The 19200-nt window shown below is 40.9% G+C and overlaps 1 long non-coding RNA gene across 1 annotated transcript in view; it reads right to left on the bottom strand.

The window, feature by feature from the left end:
- Positions 1-2614: 2614 nt before the first annotated feature.
- The window catches only part of LOC112992254 (uncharacterized), a 41001-nt gene continuing 24415 nt past the window's right edge, over positions 2615-19200 (bottom strand). Inside the window, exons 2-3 of the long non-coding RNA XR_003261482.2 lie at positions 9743-9865; positions 2615-3851 (exon numbers count right to left, since the gene is read on the bottom strand). This is a non-coding gene — a long non-coding RNA (uncharacterized LOC112992254). The remainder of the gene's footprint in view (positions 3852-9742; positions 9866-19200) is intronic.

The following is a 19200-nucleotide window of genomic DNA, read 5'->3' as shown; positions in this document are numbered from 1 at the left end:
GCTGAGCAGCAGATCAGAAGTTGCAATAGCCTCTGAGAGTAGGTAGCAATGAAAAGCTGGGGCAATACATTTTCTGCTGGCACAGCCACATCCACAAGAGATTGCTTACAGCTCATTTTACCCCTAGTGCTGCGCTGCTGTACCTAGACTGTTTCTGAGACTAGCCCTTTCTTATTTAAAACTTCCTCAGGCAACTCTGGAGGGCACTGCACCCTATGCAGGGTAAACATCCTTCTCCTTACCCAGGAGAGTAATGGCTGTGTTAGCCCCTGGACTGCCTTTGTATTCACTGTAGTGCGAGGTAGTCTGATGCAAGGGAAGAAAAATCAGTGTCAGCCTGTGACTCATACCTTGTGAACAACCCTCCATGCTGATGGAGCAAGGTGACATGATGGAGGGCCAAAAATGCCACCATGCTGATGGAGCAAGGTGACATGATGGAGGGCCAAAAATGCCAGCAGGATATGAATTCAGGATGTAGCTGAATCTGCCTATTGCTACTGAGGGTTGAGTCCCATAAAAGTCTTTTGGGGGTGACCCTGCATTGGATAACTTTAGCCACTTAAGTCACATGTAAAATTAAACACTGTGAATGCCCTCACCCCCATCCTCTGTTGGCTTCTCCAGGTTCTTGCTGGGATGAGTAGAATAGTCCTGCAAATGTGCTTCCAGAGATTGCCTCCTCCCCTGCTCCGGACAATGACAAACAGGCAACCATCTCTCTTCTCCCCGAAGCTCTCCCACTGCTCCACCTCCCCAATAGCTCTGTGGCAGCTAAAGATTATCCTTCAGGTAGGGACTCTCATCTGTCTCTCTGGGGATCAGCAGCACTAATTGACTCTTCCCTCACTGCTGCCTGCAATGTCCTCCCAGATCAGACTGCTCCAGAAGCAATGTGTGCAAGTAAATTGTATATCAGCAGCAATTAAACCTGCTGTGTTCTCTAAATTAATATCCTTACACTGTATTTTTGTTTGTTTGATTTGCTCAGGCACTATCTATTGTCAACCTTCCATGAAGTTTTTTCACTTGACAGTGTACCAGACTCATAAAAACTGTTCATTCAGTTAGGCATATTCAATTGCCAGTTATAAACATATAGTTACTGCAGGGTGGGCAGCCGGATTTAATGCATGCACACTTGCAAACAAATAAATCTAAATGCATGTCTGTAATGCTGGTCCTATCAGCTATGCAAGTGAGTTTTGTACTGGCAGTGATCTACTGAAAAGGAGTAAATTAATTCTGTTCAGAAGTTAAACTTAAGTGTAAAGGAGCTTTCAGATATATTAAGATAAAGTGAACCAATCTGCTCACAGTTCTGTACATTTTGATTCAAGTTCAAAGTAAAAAAATTACTTTCTACAGTGCAGTTATACATCTGCATATAGTAAAGTATGCCCCTCATTCTACCATATACTTAGATTAAGATGAATATGTTACTCACATCTTGTCATAAAATTGTATCTCTCCAGAAGGAATCCATAAAGAAGATAGTCAGTAGTAGAACGACATTGCCATTCATATTTACTTATGTAAGTATGCATTAAGCAACTGCTTCCCTGAAGGCTAATTTAAAATCAATTGGAAATTACATCTGAAAATTTCATAGCATGATATAGCCCATTGGAATCATTAATTTGTGCATAATGTTAATGCAAAATTTATTCATAATCTTCTGCTTGTGAGGAAGGGGAAATGCAGTCTGTTTACAGCAACATCTTACGGTGTAAGATGTTCTCAAGATGTTCATAGGAGGTGAAATATAACTAGAAGAGGGGAATTTGAGTAGCTCAGAATGCAAACATACTGGAAGAGAAAATTCATCCCAAAGCTACTTTTCCTGAGACAGCAATGGACGAAAGGACCACCCTCCATACTTTTGGTTTCTGGGCTAGAGATGTGCCCTCTGTAATGACAGCAGGGAAAGGCACATTCAGGTAACAGCTCAGTGATTTATATCTGATGATTTCTAGAAAGGCTGAGCCAAACTCTGAAGATGAATGCTGTATCTCCCAGTTTTGCACTGTTGCAACTTAAGGCAAAATTTGCTTCTAGGTAGTAAAGGAAATAGGCTATAACTATGTATGTCACAAAAGTCCTTTGTTTGTAAGGCAGACTTGATGTGATTTTTTTCAATAGGTATAATGTAAGTACTTAGCAGAGCATCTAACTCTGGCCCCTTGACATTTAAACAGGAATCTATTAGTCAACTGATGTCATTAGCTAAAGTACATTCTTTCTAAGGATGACACTGATGATCTAATCGATCATCATTATTAAGCTAGCATCAATCAACTCTACTCAGGTAGAGTACAGCAGCTGTCTGATAGATAAAGTTCCTCTACTGAAGTTGGAAACAATGGGCTTCTTTTCAATTACTTGCTGTTTTTAAAACTCACAAAATGTTGATGGGTCAAATTCTGCCACCAATTTCAATGGTAGTGTTATTATAGATCCATGCTGCTGTAAGAAAATAAGAGAAAACGGTGTTTCATTTTTTCAGCAATGGGAAGTCCATAGAAGTGTCACAACTGTGGCATAACAGTTCAGAAAATAGATAAGAGAGTTGCCTGTTAGATATCAAAGACAAATTTTATCAACAAGTCTCAGCTTTAGACAGCATCAGTTTAATACAGTGAAAAAAGCTGTTAAAAATTCCTAGTGTTCTTCATAGCAAGTTTTGGCTATCACTAGGGCAGCAGTGAGGTCTCAAAGTCATTCCATAAATGCATGTTTCCCTCTAGTGGCAGGGAGATCGGGCATGCAGAGCCTGCAGGGTAAGGACAACATGTCATACCAGCCTCTGAAAGACAAGAGTGAAAGGGAGAGGAAAGGCAGGCCAAGGTGGGGGAGCCTGTCAGGTCTGCCTCATCCCTGTCAGATGTCAGCTGCCTCCACTGCTTCTAACTATAAATGCGACAGATAGGCGCCTCATGCCAACAAGTGATTATAATCATGCATGATGAAAGGATCTCACATCATGGTGTTGTCAGTGGATTTTGTGTCAAACTGGAAATATATATTTAGTATTTACCTCACTTGAAGTCACTTAAATTATTACTGCAGTTCTCAGCCAATGCTGGGCCCCACTCACTTCTCCCTTACATCTCACCGAGTGGTTATGGCAGTGATTTTCAAAAGAGCCTGTGGGAAGCAGATGTCCAACTTCTAAAGAAATTCAGTAAGATTTAGGTATCTCAAGGCTCCCTCAGAATCTGTGCATATAGAGTGCCAAGTCAATGTAAAACGCTTTATCTTTACCCAATCCATCAGCACAGCTTTAAGTGATTATAGAAGGTGCAAGGCACCCTGAAGTGATGCAAATGAGCACGGACCGTGATGCTTTTGTGGAGCTGCATTGACTTGCACCCGCTACAGATTTGGTCAGTTTCATTTGACAGACTGAGCTTTATGCCATCTGTATTGACTAGTTCCACAGCTTAACAGAACAGGATATTCTAAAATAGTGCAGTAACATTGCTTTTGGGGTTATTCTACACTGCGTAAAAGCAAAACTCAAAGAGGGGGGTTTTTTGGTGAGTGTAGATTCATTACCACCCCATCCTCATATACAGGTGCCGGTTTGCTGCACTCAAGACACCCAGTCCTAGCGTGACTTATTTCCATTCCAGATTTAGAATAAGCTCTTCAGCTATCAGCACTTCTCCATCAGCTCAACTGTATTCACATTAGGATAATCTCATCACTGTAACTCTACTAGCATAGCTCAAGAGCTACAGCTTTCCAAGGCAGATGAGTTCTTGCCAGACTGAATCTTGCACCGTAACTGCATTCGGATGAACTCCAGCAGCACCTCCAGGCATCTTTCATTCAGAGAGTGTATTAGTCTGAAGGAGAAAGAATGAAATGACAAAGGGGAAGTTAGACTTTAATGAAATCAACTCCCTTGAGACAAGAGGCAGATCATAAAACAGCCGAATATGTCTGCATGGTTTTCTGCAGGCTGATATGAACTTGTTTTGCTCTTCTTCCAGTTAAAAGTCATAAATACTCTAGCTCTGAATTGGAGTTGGCATACCCTGCCCATTAGCAAACCATAGAGTGTCTATAGCCCAGATTGCCAGAAATGGTGTATTTGAACCCAAAGCAAAGAGAATAAAGCAGGATTCTCTGCCTCAACAATCTTGCCAGCAATAACAGCTCACCATTTTACTCCTTTATTCTCTATGCCAACTATGGGGCCAGCACAGAGACTCCAATCAAGAGAAGCCAACAGAGGGACAAGCCTTGCACACAGAGAAATTTTGGTAATTTATATCCGTGGGAATCTGTCCCTGCTACTCTGATCCATTAGCTTTTTATACCTATTCTGTCTGATGTAAATACCTGCACAGTTGAGAGTTAGTTGGAACCTCTTCCCATATTCCTGAAATTATTCTTGGGTTTGCCACAGAGTTTACAGGTACCCAGCAAATGAGGTCTGATACGCTTACAGCTTGCTGGACATGACTATAAGTTCTATGCCTGAGAGTTCTTAAATTAGGCCTTAAATCCTATATGTATTCAGCATAGCTAGCTGACACCAAGCAGCTCACAGCACTCATTTTTGTATTCTGTGTACAAAATTTCTTTATCTATACATGAAAAAGCACTTACAGGTTTTCAGGCACACTTTTCTTGAATTGATTTTTCTACTTCTGTATCTCATTTTCATAGATTTTGTACCTGCATATTCAAGACCATGGGCACATTCCCAGTTTAACATTTTAATATCCCTGATTATTTTTAATGCTACAAAATGGCAGTGCTGAAATCATGACTTTAAATAATCAGAACAACCATTGACATACCAAGTACACCATATTCCATAAATTGCGATAATAAATATTTATTTAGTTGGCCTCAGAAGTAAAAATTCCCTTCCAACTACATTAAATTGACTACATCCTGCACTGTTAATTCTTAATCTGTGTGGCTGCATCTGAATCAAAAAAAATCTAAGAGGTTTCACATTCATTTACTGATGGAAAAATATATATAACCATGGTAAGTAATCCTATTATGCTCTCAATTTGAAATGGCTTATAGAGCTGGTTTATCAACAGACTGCTCCTGTCTAGCAGACAGGCTCACTTATCTTAAAACACCTGAAAGAACGAGAGCTTTCCTGTAAGAAAAAAGTTCTGTTTACATCTGAAAAAAGTCTGCACAAAGTCTAGGCATAACTTTGCAGAACAGGTCTTAATAAAAACCTTCTTGTGTCTTGGCCCCTTTCAAGAAGAGGAGCTGCTGCTTGCTCTGACCTTTCTTAGAATGATGCCCTGTACCTATACCTGAAAGGCTCAAGCTGACTTTTGTAATACATACTTCTGAAAGAAAAGGTGCTTATTACTCAACAGAAATAAATCAAATCAGTGACCTTTACTTTAAATACTTCTTTAACATCTTGCAATGATCTAATGACTTTCTTTTTCCCATCTAGGGTTGGAGGAATGAAGACCTGACCTATCTATTGCAGTCTGTGCAAGTCCCTGTTGTTTTTCTCCCATCCCAAACACACAGTTTCCCACATTCAGTGGGCACATTCAGCACTGATCTGCCTTTTAAGATACCTGGGGAGATTTTGCTCTCCTTTATGCCCACGGAAATTCTGAATAACTCAACTGGGTGATTGCATGTGTCTTGAAGTCAATAAATCCTGTAGGACTCCCCCCCCCCCCCCCCCCCCCGCCCCCAAGTAAACTCCTTATTCAAGACCAGTTCCACATTTCTCACACATCAACATGACGTTTTATCAATTCAGGAATGCCTCCTGCTATTTGAACATCATTATTTTAATAATGATGTCCCAACACAGAGCACTTCATAAAGAATATCTGCTGCTTGTTCAAATTGTTTATTTGCTCTCTGTTCAGTGCAAAGACATGTAATGGATAAGAAAGTCTCCACCAGGTTTTTCAAGGTAGGTATGGATAAAAGCAAACCTTACTAAAACTGTTGCTTCATTGAAGGGCAGAGCCTAACTCCTTTGCTTATAGGACTAGCTCTTGGCCATGTGTGAAGTATTATTGAAACATTAAGTTAAAATTTCTCCAATGCGAGGATTTTTCAAATTTTTGAAATAAATGACAGGAAATTGGGTTTTGCAAAGAAAGCCAATACTGAGATTTTGCTGGCCCTTTAGAAATTGCAAGTCACCGTGCATATCTTAAGATCATATTTCTTGACCTCTGTTCAGGAATCCTCATTTACCCTAATAGCATTTCTGAGTCACGTCAAATTGAGGCTCCCTGCAATTCTATTTGCCCAGATCCTTTCTCACATCTATTAACTCTTCACTCCATCACTAGCACAAGTCTTGATTTCCAGTAAATTCACTTCATCTGCAGCTGTCCTCAGGCATCTCTTCATGCCACCTCCTGCATGTTGGTACACTCTCTGTGGGATTAGTAGCCTACTATCCTCCTTAAATTTGTTCTTATGGTCAATTACTTCAGTAGTGCCTATAAAACTCAAACCAAGCCCTCTGTTGCCCTGAGGGCCAAGCACACAGTCTTTTGCTGATGCTGCCTGTCAGCTCCAAGATGCTGAGCTTTCTGCACTGTGGTGTCCAAATTTGATGTATAGCACCAGTGATAGCCTTATAACAAGCAAGAACGCACTAGAAAATCAGGCCCATTAAATTCAGTGTATTCTTTTTTTGCTGTATAACTATCAGGTCTTGAGCATATTTCTCTCAGGCATAAAGCAAGTGGTGAAACATTCATAAATATGACAATAAACATTGCAACAGATGGAAATACTCCCTTGAGCCTCCCAAAGTTTTTATTGGATTTGTCCTACCACACCTGGTGCAGTGCTCCCTTCTAGATCTTCAGGCAGAAGAGACCCCTCAGAGACCAGGCAATACAGCAAGGACTGGGTTTGTTGGGAAGGGAAAATGATCTGAACTTTTTTTTAATTAAAATTGGATTTTAAAGAACTAGAATGGGATCTCTACAGGGGATTTTTCTTTCACTGCCTGTGGAAGACCAGATTTCAGTTATCTCCTCCTTCTGACAGTTGAATCCAAAGAGCATCCTAAACATCAGGCTTCACCTGAAGGGAATAAGAGAGTGGGTAAGAAAAGTCTTAATGATTTAATTCCTTAGTGTTCTTAATTCTTAATTATTTATGTTTTTGGAGGCAAAAAAATCCTAAAATTTTCAGCTTCCAAATGAATCCAAGCATGAGGCACAGTAGTCGTTTTCTACATATATTTGCTTAGCATCTTCTACAACCCCTCTGCTGGAATCACCCCACCTGAGAGCAGTCTACTGATGGTAGCTAGGGTGCCCCAGGGAGATAGGGAAGCCTTGCTTGAAGTCACCATCCTGAATAAGGCAAATAATGGATGTAAACTTCCTTCAACTGTCCTTTTCAGGCTGGTCTATTTTGCAGGAAATACTTAGTGAGACAGAGACTGTGTGTCAGCCTGATTGTCAGGAAACTCCTGTGGTGGAGAGTCAAGTGACACATTGTGCTAACAGGGTGACAGGTCATCTAGGTTTGGCTCGTAATTAGGTGGATATTTAAATATTTATACAAGTCAGGATAATGTGAACAGCACTGACTGAGATCCTGTTTCTCTTCCCACCTTCTCCTGCCTGCCCCTCCACCTTACAAAACCCATAGACTAAAACACTCTGTGCAACAGAGAGAGTTGTGGGCTTGAAACCACTTGGCAGGAGTCAGAAATGCCCCAGCGTCTCCCACAGTGTGGGAGTGCTCTAGCCCTTGAGTTACAGGTCAAAACAGGAACCACTACCACAAAAATGCTTGGGTTTTCCATTTCAGAGAAAAGAAAATGAGAACAATTACACTTAGTTCAACCTGAACACAATTTGTTCCCCAGTTTTCTGGCCAATTGTTCATGAAGCCTTAATTTTGAACATTAGTGAACACCTATATTTTTAGAGTGTCCTTATTCAATGACCCTGAGTCCACATAAAATGACATGTAGAAGCAAGAAAATATGAAAAATACTTATCCAGTGTCACCTTTGATATTGCTTTATGAAATGTGCTAGAAGCATTCTTAACAGCTACAGCGGTTTGCTTGTTCAAAGTGCTGTGCTAATATTGACTTAATAAAACTAATCGCAATTTATAACTAGTAACAGCCAGCAGAGAGTGGTATAGAAAAAAGTGCGCAAGTTCACTCATCAGTAGGTAAACTTATCACCTGTTTGGCGTTCCAGGCAGGCCAATGCTAAGAGTAAACCCTACACTCAAAATAAAAGAAGGCAAAATTCACGTATTTGATCCGATCTTTGACATCTTTGCTGCTACCAGCTGCTAAACTGTATAGGAAAAAGTTGACAAGAAGAAAAATTACAAGGTGTCAATATAGGTAGGACTTTCAATATTACTGACACAAAAAAGTAGCGGACAGAATGATGGAAAGACTGTCCTTTGCTGTTGCAGAAAGTTCAAAGCAAAGACCCAAGGAAAGTTTTCCTCCAGCAGACATGTAATTCCTCCCAGGAGTACACTAAAGTTTGTCAAACATCTGCACAAAGGAACCATGGATTTTCTTGCTCCAAACTGCTCTTGTTCAAGGCTGCTCCTGACCTTTTCCCTCGGCTAGTCAGAACTCCCCTTCTGGACCAAGCTTATTTACTAGCAGTTTGTTTGCCTTGTGCCTGCAGCTCTCCAAAAATTGCACTGTCCACACAGAATTCAGAAGCTGGCTGAGCTCTACTGATGTGGCTGAGTTCTGCTTCTCTGCCAGGAGACATGGATGGGGACTAAGATAGCTGGCAGGTAGCTAACAGCAGAACTTGGAGTTGCTACTGGTAGAAAGTGTCTTTACTGAAAAGTTTGCCTTATTTGTTTATTTATGTATTTTGATTTGACATACAAAAATGCCTCTAAGCACTCTGACAATAATTAAATTTACAGTCCTCGTGGGAATACCACCCATAGGATTATTCTGTGAATGATGCCAACGTAGGTATTCACAAGGAGCCCGGAAAACCACAGTGTTCCAGCACACAAAATGAACATATGTGTCATGCTGAAGCACTAGTACCGTTGTTGGTGTACGCTCACCTCCCACATGAAATGCCATCATACCTGTTAAATGACACTTGAAAATGTGTTAGCACTTAACCAGAAATATTTTCAAAATAACACTCGAACATAAGAACTCTTAACTGCTGGAAACTTTCCCCTAATTTCCTGCTAACATTTACTTGCTAAAGATGCTCACTTCCCAAACAGAGAGCGAAAAAAAAATTAGGAGACTCACTGGATGAGCTGAATGCTCAGAATATGAATGGCTTTTAATAAGAACTTGGCATTTCTCACTCTGACCTTGGTCAGCACAATGGCCTTCAATTTTGTTTCCTGAAAATACATCTTATTTGAAAGGAGAGAGAGAAATAGAGAGTAAAGTGCAAACATCTGTAGATCACCTACACTATGTTAAGAGAAAGTGCTGAGAATGTTGATGTTGCAAAGGCAATCACTTAAGGGTAAGCAAATGCTGGAATGAAAGTTGTCTGTGGAAAAAGTGGTCTATGAATGCGGAAGTGAAGACAGTAATTGCATAAATAAATGAGGTGTGATAACTGGGATTGTACAGGCAACCAGTCCTGTAATTTTTTATTTTTCAGTTTTTGAAGCTTTCAAGCATAGTATTCTTCTCAGTCGTTTTATGTGTAATTTCCTAGCTTTGGGGGATTTTTTTGTTTAAATATGAAAATTCTAAAATGTTGTTTCACAGTGACTTTTACCACCAGCAGGACCATAGCCACTACAGAGGCAGCAGACACGACAGGAACAAACATGACTTCTGGAAACTTCATCCTCTCCAGGCCCATCTTAGCTGCTGCTTCTGGTCAAGCTGTGATTCAGCCCTGCAACAGAAAAGCTGAAGATGAACCAGAATCTCAGTCCGAGTATTTCACCAACAAGTGCTTGTATGAAATTCATAAGCCTCATTTTCCTGTTGTTGGCAGCAGTTAGTGTGAGCCGCTGTTAGATTCAGAGAGGTCATTCATCATGTTCACCACAATAAGACTGGCATCAAGAAAAATTACATTGTTGGTACTGCAAAGCCAGTGGGAGAATCCACCTTGCTGACCTTTTCCTCAAACAAGCTGTTGGTACTGAATCTGATCAGGACACTCCTCCAGCGAGTACAGGGAAACAAACGGCCAGTAGCTCTGTGATACGTGAACATAAGAGTTTGAGTAACCAGCAAATATGTGGTAGAATATATGGTAGTCACCAGCTAGAGAAAATCTTACTGCTCTGTTCAAAAGTAAAGCTGATTCAAAGTTTAAATGTCAGTGCTTGTCATATCCACTTTGTCTGCCGCAGGCTAGTCCTGTGATAGAAATTTCTTTATACTCTTCTGTGCTTGGAAATGATCTTGAGTGGCCCTGACACATTCCTGACCACAGACTGTGATGACTGGCGACAATATATATGTCGTGTTCTAACTTGCCGTTGGACAACAGTCAAAAAATTCAAGAACCATTGCGCTTCAAAATGTGAGAAGTTCTGAGCCATGATAAAATTTCTTAGTCACACCATTACCCCAGGATAAGAGTTTCCTCAAAGATTAGAAGGTGATTTGCTGTGTTTGTTTCCAATAATGATATTAAAGCTTCTGATCTATTTGAAATAGCTCATCACTTGGTCTGTATTTGCTTGTAGTACATTTTGCAGATTACTTTAAACTTCAAAGCAGGTAATTGAAGTGTTTTGTCAAGAGCTTCCACAGCTCAGAGCAGGTACATATAGTGACAATGCAACACCAGAGTCCTCATGACCTTTACACCATTGCAAAAATGTAGCAGGCAATGCTCTCAGATTGTCTCCTGATGATCTCATGTTGTGGGCATTGATACAAACTCTAACCAACATTGCTAGATGACTGACTGAGCATCAATTATGAAACTACTCTAGAAGCTGTGCAGGATTTCAAATGACCTAAAAATACTCTATTAGCCATGTCTTCTTGTTTGTGAGAGGTAAGATAGCCTGTCATTTATTGAAGCCAGGTAGATCTTTTTATTAGCATTAATATGCAGGATGGTTAGGTAGCTAGCTTTTGAAAGTTTGGAGTGTTTTGAATATGATTTAACAGCAAGTGTGAAAAACAAATGAGTGTCATAAGTAGTCCCCAGAGATTTCCAAATGCCATAAGCAGACAAGGAGTTATTGATTGTTGCTTAACATGCCTGTAGAAAATAATGGGGTTACAGCATCTGTGCTGTAGCAAATAAAGTTATTCCATCTGTCGTGCCATCACCAATATTAGCACATGTCTAAAGCTGAAGCCTCATTATTTGTAGTGCCAGCTCCACTGTAACCAGAAAGGAAAGCAAGTGAGGCCCCCCCCCCCAGCTCTTGTGCTTTTCCTGTCTCACACCAAAATTGTGAAGTGGTTCAAGGAAGACAAGGCAAATCAATAAGCAATTATTTTACAGCTCTCACCACTCTTTGCCCATGTCAACTAATTGAACTAATAAATAATTCATGGCTTTCTCAATGCTTTGCTGTAGACAGGCAGTGGTTTCCTCAAATGTGTCACCTGTATTGATAAAGAGGTGACAGAGATGATCTTTCCCCATCTTGTTTCAGGCACAAGCAGCCCCACGAGTTTGAACGTGGTGGTTCGCTCTCCCTCTGCCAAGCTGAACCACAGCTGGGGAGACCCAGGACATGCAGGGGGTCAGTTAATAGGTAGCAGCATTTATTTAGTTTCCTCCTAACAAATAAGAGGACCAGACCACGTGCATGGTCCCCCACTCAGGTATGTCTCTGAGGTAGCTCGAATGGGAGAAGCCAGCTTGGCCATGCTGGGCCGGGGGCTACCAGTGCCAGGGGGCTGCTGGTGGGAACAGGCCAGGCGGGCACCCACGGGCCAAGGTAGGAGTCTGTGAGTGTATCCACGGCCAGGCACAGCCCCACAATGGCCAGGCAGAGCCATGGGGATGGGGCCAGGCCAAGGCCAGGTCAGGACATCAGCATATCAGTTATTTAAATACTACACTGCACGCTCCATGATTGCTTTTCCTTTGCCTGCCAGCAGAAAAGAGCCATTTTGGATAACCAGGCAGTCTGATGCAGTCAGATTTAATTTTTTGATTATTTGTTTGTTTGTTTCTTAAATGCGTAAAAATTCTAGCCAGCCTTCAAAAAAATGCATGTATCATCTTCCACATCCATATTACAATCATATAAAATTTATATGTGGAAGGTTCATTAGAAGAGTATGCAGATGGTCATTTCCTTTTTGATTTTGCAATGCCACGTTATAATGTGAAAAACAAGATGAAGTTCAGACTCTGAGCAGAGAAATCTGATGGGGTGATTTCCAGGGGAATTTTCCCAGAAATCTAATTTAAGAACATATAAATGCTTCTCTCTTTAACAAACTTCACCTTTTTGACTCATATTTTCCACAGACATCAGCTTTAAACTCATACTTTTTCCTAAATTCCGCTAAAACACTTTAGCTTTTATGATAATAATCTTAGAGAAAAGTTATTGTTTTGAACAAGCAAAAATATCTGACACTGAGAAACTCAAGAATTCTGGCTTGGAGAAGAAATTTTGTCCTGATATCAGAGATGTGAGTTTCGCTGTTCTGGTTAACTTACAAGCTATGGAAAGATCCTCATTCACATATTCCCAGTAGCGATTTGTTAATTTGGTACCTCAATTCTCTAAAGATGTTGTGGCACTGGGTTTGCTCCAGCCCGGACTACAAAGGTTGAGTGTGGCTTTTCTTGCAGTTTTCTGGACTGTCAGGAGCAACTGTGGCATCACTCTCTAGTGTCTGTGTCTACCAGTGTTTTAGCTTGCATAAGGAATGCACAAATCTTGAAGCAAATCCATTGTTTGTCACCAGTTACCACACTTAGTTTGTCTCTGTGGAGAGGTCTCAAAGGGCATGGGCTGGATTCCTGCCAGGTGAAGCTACCACAGGGGATGTGCTCCTCATGTTAATGAGGGTCCTGCCCATGAAAGCTTGGCCAAAGCGAAATCCCCTGAGATACCTATAGGGTGGACACTGGCTTGGTCCTCAGCAGGTACTCTTTCACTCCACAGATCTGCTCCCATCGGGCCACAGTATTTGCTAGTGTAGACATAGCCTCTGTGTAGTGTAAGGAGTACGAATTTTCTGCCTGAAACACAGAGGGGACAAAGTCTGGCCCAGGGATAACAAAGCACTAAGGAACATTCTTGGAAATCAAAAATGGGCTATTTTTAGTAGATATTGAAAAGGTGCTGGGATTGATGGACAGTGAGTCTCAAACTGGGATGAAGAAGCCGGGGCAAGGCAGAAATTGGAATCAATTGAACACGGAAAGTGGGAGTGGAATAAATAGCTGGGAGGAGAGCTGCAGAACAACAGGTAGCAGCATCCAAATGGTAATTCAATGAATATGTCACGGGTGAAATCCACAGGAGTGTTGCCATTCACTTCACCCTGGAACTCTACATTGCTTTAGGTCCTTCAGCACAAGCAGGTGTATCTTCAGGGCTGTTACAAACACATTTGAATTTTCAAATAAAAAACTGCCTTTGGCCCCCACTAACACCTCACTTTTGCATGCTGTGCTTCTGCCTGTAGCTGTAAGCTAAGCACAAGCAGCCATTCAACAGCAGTAAGTTGTCATTGATCTAATGGCTTAAATAGAAGTTGCTCAGATTTATACCTGCTTGAGATCCTGCTCTTGGAATTTGGCAGCTAGATGAAAAAAGGGCTAATTTTGAGGGCTTTTATATTTCAAATGAAAATGTTTTTGTAGCCTAAATCTAACTATGTATCATTAAACCTATTACTAGCTATAGTTTACTAGCAAGACAATAGGGCTTGTGAAAAGGAAGAACAGGATGCAATCCAGGTAAATCAGAAATCACTTCTTGCTTCAGATATTCAGGACTTTTACCTCCTGCAGCAGTATGTAATAGCAAGTCTGTTAATCATCAGAGGAAAAGCACAGGCTGCAATTTTTATAAACTATTTAGTTCAGAAGTGACAGGAAAAGATTATTAATGAGTGACACTATGATATAATGTACTCATGGGGAGACCACCTGCAGTTTAATGAATTAACATTTTTACAATAATTCTTGCTTAAGACTTATACATTTAATTTTATTCTGTTAAACACATGTCACTTATTTATCATTGCTAATGGGATTTCTATTTTTGGATGTTGGACGCAACATGAGCAGTGGGACAATATTATCAAAAGTGGCTTCCGTGATATATACTCTCTTTGGGAAGATTGCTCAGTATTTCTCTGTCCATTCCTTCCATTCTCTAATTTTTCATCTGGTGTTGCTGTAACTACAAGCATAGACCATGACAGAGTCAGCATCTAAAGAGCAACAGATTCTGGAGACTAATTAGATAGGTGATGCAGGAGGCTCTGTCCTATCTAGCAGCATTTATTTAAACTGCAGATAATATATTTTATTACAGCCAGTGGAAAGTCTTGCTCAAAGCTGCATTGCACTCTGTGCATATCTACATGTCTCATTTACCTACTTTTTATCCTGTGCTTGCAGTCATGCAGGAATTCTGTCGCTTTCATTTTTTTAGCTCTAATTTCTTCCTGGTCTGTCCTTCTATGTAGACAGTTCTGGTCCTCCCTCACAAAGAATACAGTACAAGTACAAATCCTAAAGAAGAAAGGTTGGAAAGGACCTCTGAAGATCACCTTGTCCAACCTCCTGTTGAAAGCAGGGGGTCACAGATTCAGTTATCCAGGGCCCTGTCAAGTCAAGGGCAGCCTCTTCCAATGCTTAATTGTTCTCATGGTGAAGATTTTTTTCCTGTATCCAGAAAAAATTTCCCCTGAAACAACTTCTGCTTCTTGTCCTGTCACTGTGCATTTCTTTTCCAAGTTTACAGGGCACCAGATTATTAGTTAGTGTAAATTAATGCCATTCTGCCTACTCATATCACCTGCAGATAGGATTCATTACCTTAGGGATCTATGCTTTCTTTACACTGATGTGAGATCAGAATGAGCTTCTCTGGGAAACTCAACATAAGACTGTAATCAGGGACCAAGGGCTATGAATACAGGTATCAAACTCCCTGCCAAATTATCTTCTGAACATCTCTGCAGATGATGTATAGCAGGGGCACCTGACCTGCAGTCTTTGGGTTAGAGCCAGCCAGTGAGAGCAATTCACCCAGTCTGAAGCCTAATCTGTCTTTTGCAAGAGACCATGAAGCTTTGGCAGGAGCAGGCTGGGAGCCAGAGAAGTTGTTCTAGCAGCCTGTTCCCTGCTGCCTCCTTTTCCTAAAGCACTGCGGGCCCTTCCCATCACATCCAATCTCACAACCTGGTACACGTACATGCTTCTGTCAAATTGTGGCGGACAGATGAGTGAACTTTTGCCTTAAACATTTCTTGGTACATAAGGTGCAAGCAAACCAAAACCCCGAACAAGCCATCTGTTCCCAGCGGAAACAGGACTGAGCTGCTGCGACCCCTCCCGCGACCATGCAGGACACACCGAGCCTGCGCTGAACCGGACCACGATTGGACAGAGACTTTGGGACCTGGACTGCAAATTACTGCTGCTTAACACAACTTTTATAAAACTTGCTTAGCCGCACTCCCTAGTTCAGAGAGAAAGGGCCCCAGAGCTGGTGCAGGCTGGAAAGATAAGGGAGTTACAAGCAGTTTGCATTCCTATGCTTCACACTCCGGGAGGGAGGATGTCAAGGCTTTGAAATAAGGCCTGCTTGGGCGCCAGGACCCTGGGAAACAAAGCCTCCCCTCACTGCTGAAACAGTGTTAATTAGGGGGGTCTGGATTATATCCTCCTCGTCAGGACCTTGGAAGATAACACCTACTGTCACTGCTGGGGCAGTGCTAATTGCTGGAACAACGCCTGTTTGTCAGGGCCCTGAGAAAGAAGGGCAGAACCCGAGGAATCAACACATTTGTCAGCAGAAACCGCAACAGTAAAGATAAGGGAGAAAAGCAGCCTGCCTGGGAACAACGATGAGACCCAATAGGGAGCAGGAGACCCCAGACCCAAAAATTACTATTGGTCTGAACTACCGCGTGAGGGGTGGGAAACTTAATTTGAAAAAGCTATAATTGCCCAGGGATTTCTTTGTTCAGGGTCCCTCTTCAGAGGCACCCAACTCGAGCTGTAACTACTGCACGCGTGTCATTCCAAACTTTTCAGCGGGAACCTAGGGTCAGACCCTGCTCGAGTTGTAATTACTGCACGCGCATCGCTAAAATTTACACCCAGGGTGAAGAGGACCAACGGGACGCCGCTGGATCCACGGGTGGTGATATCTCTTTCTCTCTCCCCCTTTTCTCTCTCTCTCTTTCTCTCTCTCCTCCCCTTCGCCTTCTCCCCCCACCTTTTCTCCCCACTCCGTGGAAAATAAAGTTAAAAGGTTGTACGATATTTGACCGGTTTTAGCGTCTTAATCTCGTCCTTGGGATCGTAACGAACCCCCCCCCCCCCGATATTGGATCGGGACACAAATGACACTGAATGTCCCTATCATATGGTGGAGCACCTGCATTTTGTCCATGTGACAGATGCGTGTTGGGTTACATGAGAGAGAAACAGCCTCTGCATAGGGCCCTCAAGAGCTTCCTTGAGAGGATAGGTGGCTGCTCTGTTCAAAGTAAACAGGTGATTTCACCCAGTTCCTACTTTCTCCTAACCATCCGCTAACCTATGTGACTGATGAAATAAATTTCCAGCTTTGGGATTTTGATCATTTGAATAGTTAAACTTTAGGTTAGGAATAAATTGCTTTGATTACTGATCAAATTCCAGCTGAACACAACAGGGGTGTGAACAAGTAGAAGTGTCTTTTAGCACCGGAGAAGGTTTTTCACATGTAGAGAATACAAAGAAGGAATCAGAAGGCAAAGGGACTGTCAGAGTAATGAATAGCCACAACTGTTAGTAGTGCCTGAAAGGTTGTGATCTACCTGCAAAAAGGGAAAACAAAAATCAAGAAAGGAAAAGGCTAGGAATACTTATTTCAGAGACTTACCCCTAAGTAACACTATCCTTCCACATCCTCCCACCCAAGACAGAATAATTACATGTGAAGTGAGAGAACTAGACACAGACTGCTGTTTTACTGAAGAGATGTGGCATGCATCTGATGCCCTTTGCTCTAGAGATGTGGGAATAAATGATTTCAACCTAGATAACAAGAAGAAAAAACAGGTATAAAACTATACATAAAGCTGCTTATAGAAAATTCAATTTGAATTAAACCTAGATAGCATGACTGAACATGTCTGCTGCATAGCAGAGCCAGGTATACCATTTAAAAATGTAATCTAAATCGACAAACAGGAAATGTAACACTTAGGAAATGACAAATTCTCATTCACCTGAAATTACAGGTAGCAATTTCAAGTCTCTGTAGACTTTTTGGAACAAATTACTCTTTTAAAGAGTCTGACTATGAACAGAATATCAAACAGCATATTGAAGTCTACATAAATGTGAGGAATTTTTCTTCCCTCTCACCTGATAGATTTAAGAGATGTTCACAATCATGTATGATTGTGTACACAGGTCCATTATTGTGCTCATATTCAAGAATGAAGACAATAAGATGGCTGAAATATCTCTCAGCTAATTAAAACAAACAGGAAAAAAAGGAAAAGTAAAATACAATCCTTCAAACAAGGTGAGGAGGAGTTCCAAGAATGTCAGTTCTCACTATCTGCTGCATTCTCCAAGCATGGGATGTTGAGCTGGAGGCACCTGATGGGACCATTCCTCACCTGCAGGCCGCCCTGTGGGTGTAGGGAGACACTGGCCACAGACTGCCAGTAACTGACATTGTGATTTCCTCTACCCTTACTTTCCTCATGTGATTTTCATCCCAAAATTTGAGGCTTCTTCACCTTTTCCTTGACTCTCAACACTATGCATTTCATTTACTGCAGTCTTGCAACTCCTTTCTTATAACCTGGTGCAAGACCTTATTGAAACTGTGGAGCCAGTCAAGTCTAAATAAAGGCTCACATCTCAGCTGAAGAGAGTATCAACTTGGAAAAGTCTTTTTAAGATCAGCAATTTCAAAAAACACAGTCATAAATGGTCCCTTCCATGCACCCCAATAAAAAACATTAACAAATGTAGATCACTTTTGAAGGCCGGTTCTGATGCAGTCTCATTAGAGTCAGATGACTTTAAAAGATATTGTACTACCTTCTATATGGACAATTCAACATAAAACTGTTTAAAAAGTTAAAACCACTTGCTCAAAAATTCACTCATTAGGTAAAGAGAAGTTTGATATGAAAGTTTTTATTACTTTCTCCTTTGCTAATTTAAAAACAAGCAAGTGACCTTATTCTTTTTATAAAATTTAGTATTTTATATAGTATATTAGTATACTATAGCCTTCCTATTTGAAATAGAAATAAAGGTTAGGTTACCTTTCAAAATCTACATCCTGAAGGAAAATCTTTTTTTTATTAAAGTATTACATTAAAAATATAGTTTAAGGCTTATAAGCCTACAAAAAATACTGAAATTTTCTTCTGTCCTACATATTTTAATTAATTTTCCTATTTCTTGGATATTTTGAAGAACTCCTTTATTTTGCTGTCCAGGGAACAGAAGGATAGCAGGGATCCCTGAGGTAGGGCAAATGTTTTAATGAAGAAGTAAAAGCTATTGTTCCATGTACAAGAATGAGAGAATTACTCCCTCACAGCTGGGCAAGTACCTTTGATGGATGTCCTGATAATTTCTTCAACGTCATTTTGTTCTCTTGTCTATAACATAAGACCATTACAAAAATTAAACATGGATTTAAACACATTTAAATAGTTACTGTCTTACAAATAATAAACATGGTTCCTACTACAGAAATTAGATATTCAAATTCACCTCATAGCTTTGTTGACACCTCCTACACATTCCCTGACACAGCTGTGGATAAGGTACAATATCCATTCAGTTATTTTAGGAACATCTTCATACAAGGAACTGTTGCAAAACTCCACTAATGATGCAGCAAAGTACAACACAAAATTATGTAGTCTGGAGGTGTTTTTAAACTAAGCAGATTTTTAGCACTCTTTCCGCATATTAAACCAAAATGTTCCTGCAGCAGAATTCAGATTCTATGCACTATTTCACACACAAACAGAGCAAGAAATAATTACATGCTTATAAAATATACTGTCATTTATGCCAGTAAA

This window comes from Dromaius novaehollandiae, chromosome 2 (genome assembly GCF_036370855.1).
Source record: "Dromaius novaehollandiae isolate bDroNov1 chromosome 2, bDroNov1.hap1, whole genome shotgun sequence".
In the NCBI taxonomy this organism is placed as follows: Eukaryota; Metazoa; Chordata; class Aves; order Casuariiformes; family Dromaiidae; genus Dromaius; species Dromaius novaehollandiae.
The sequence above is the reverse complement of the archived record's forward strand: the minus strand, read 5'-3'. Positions and strand labels throughout refer to the sequence as shown.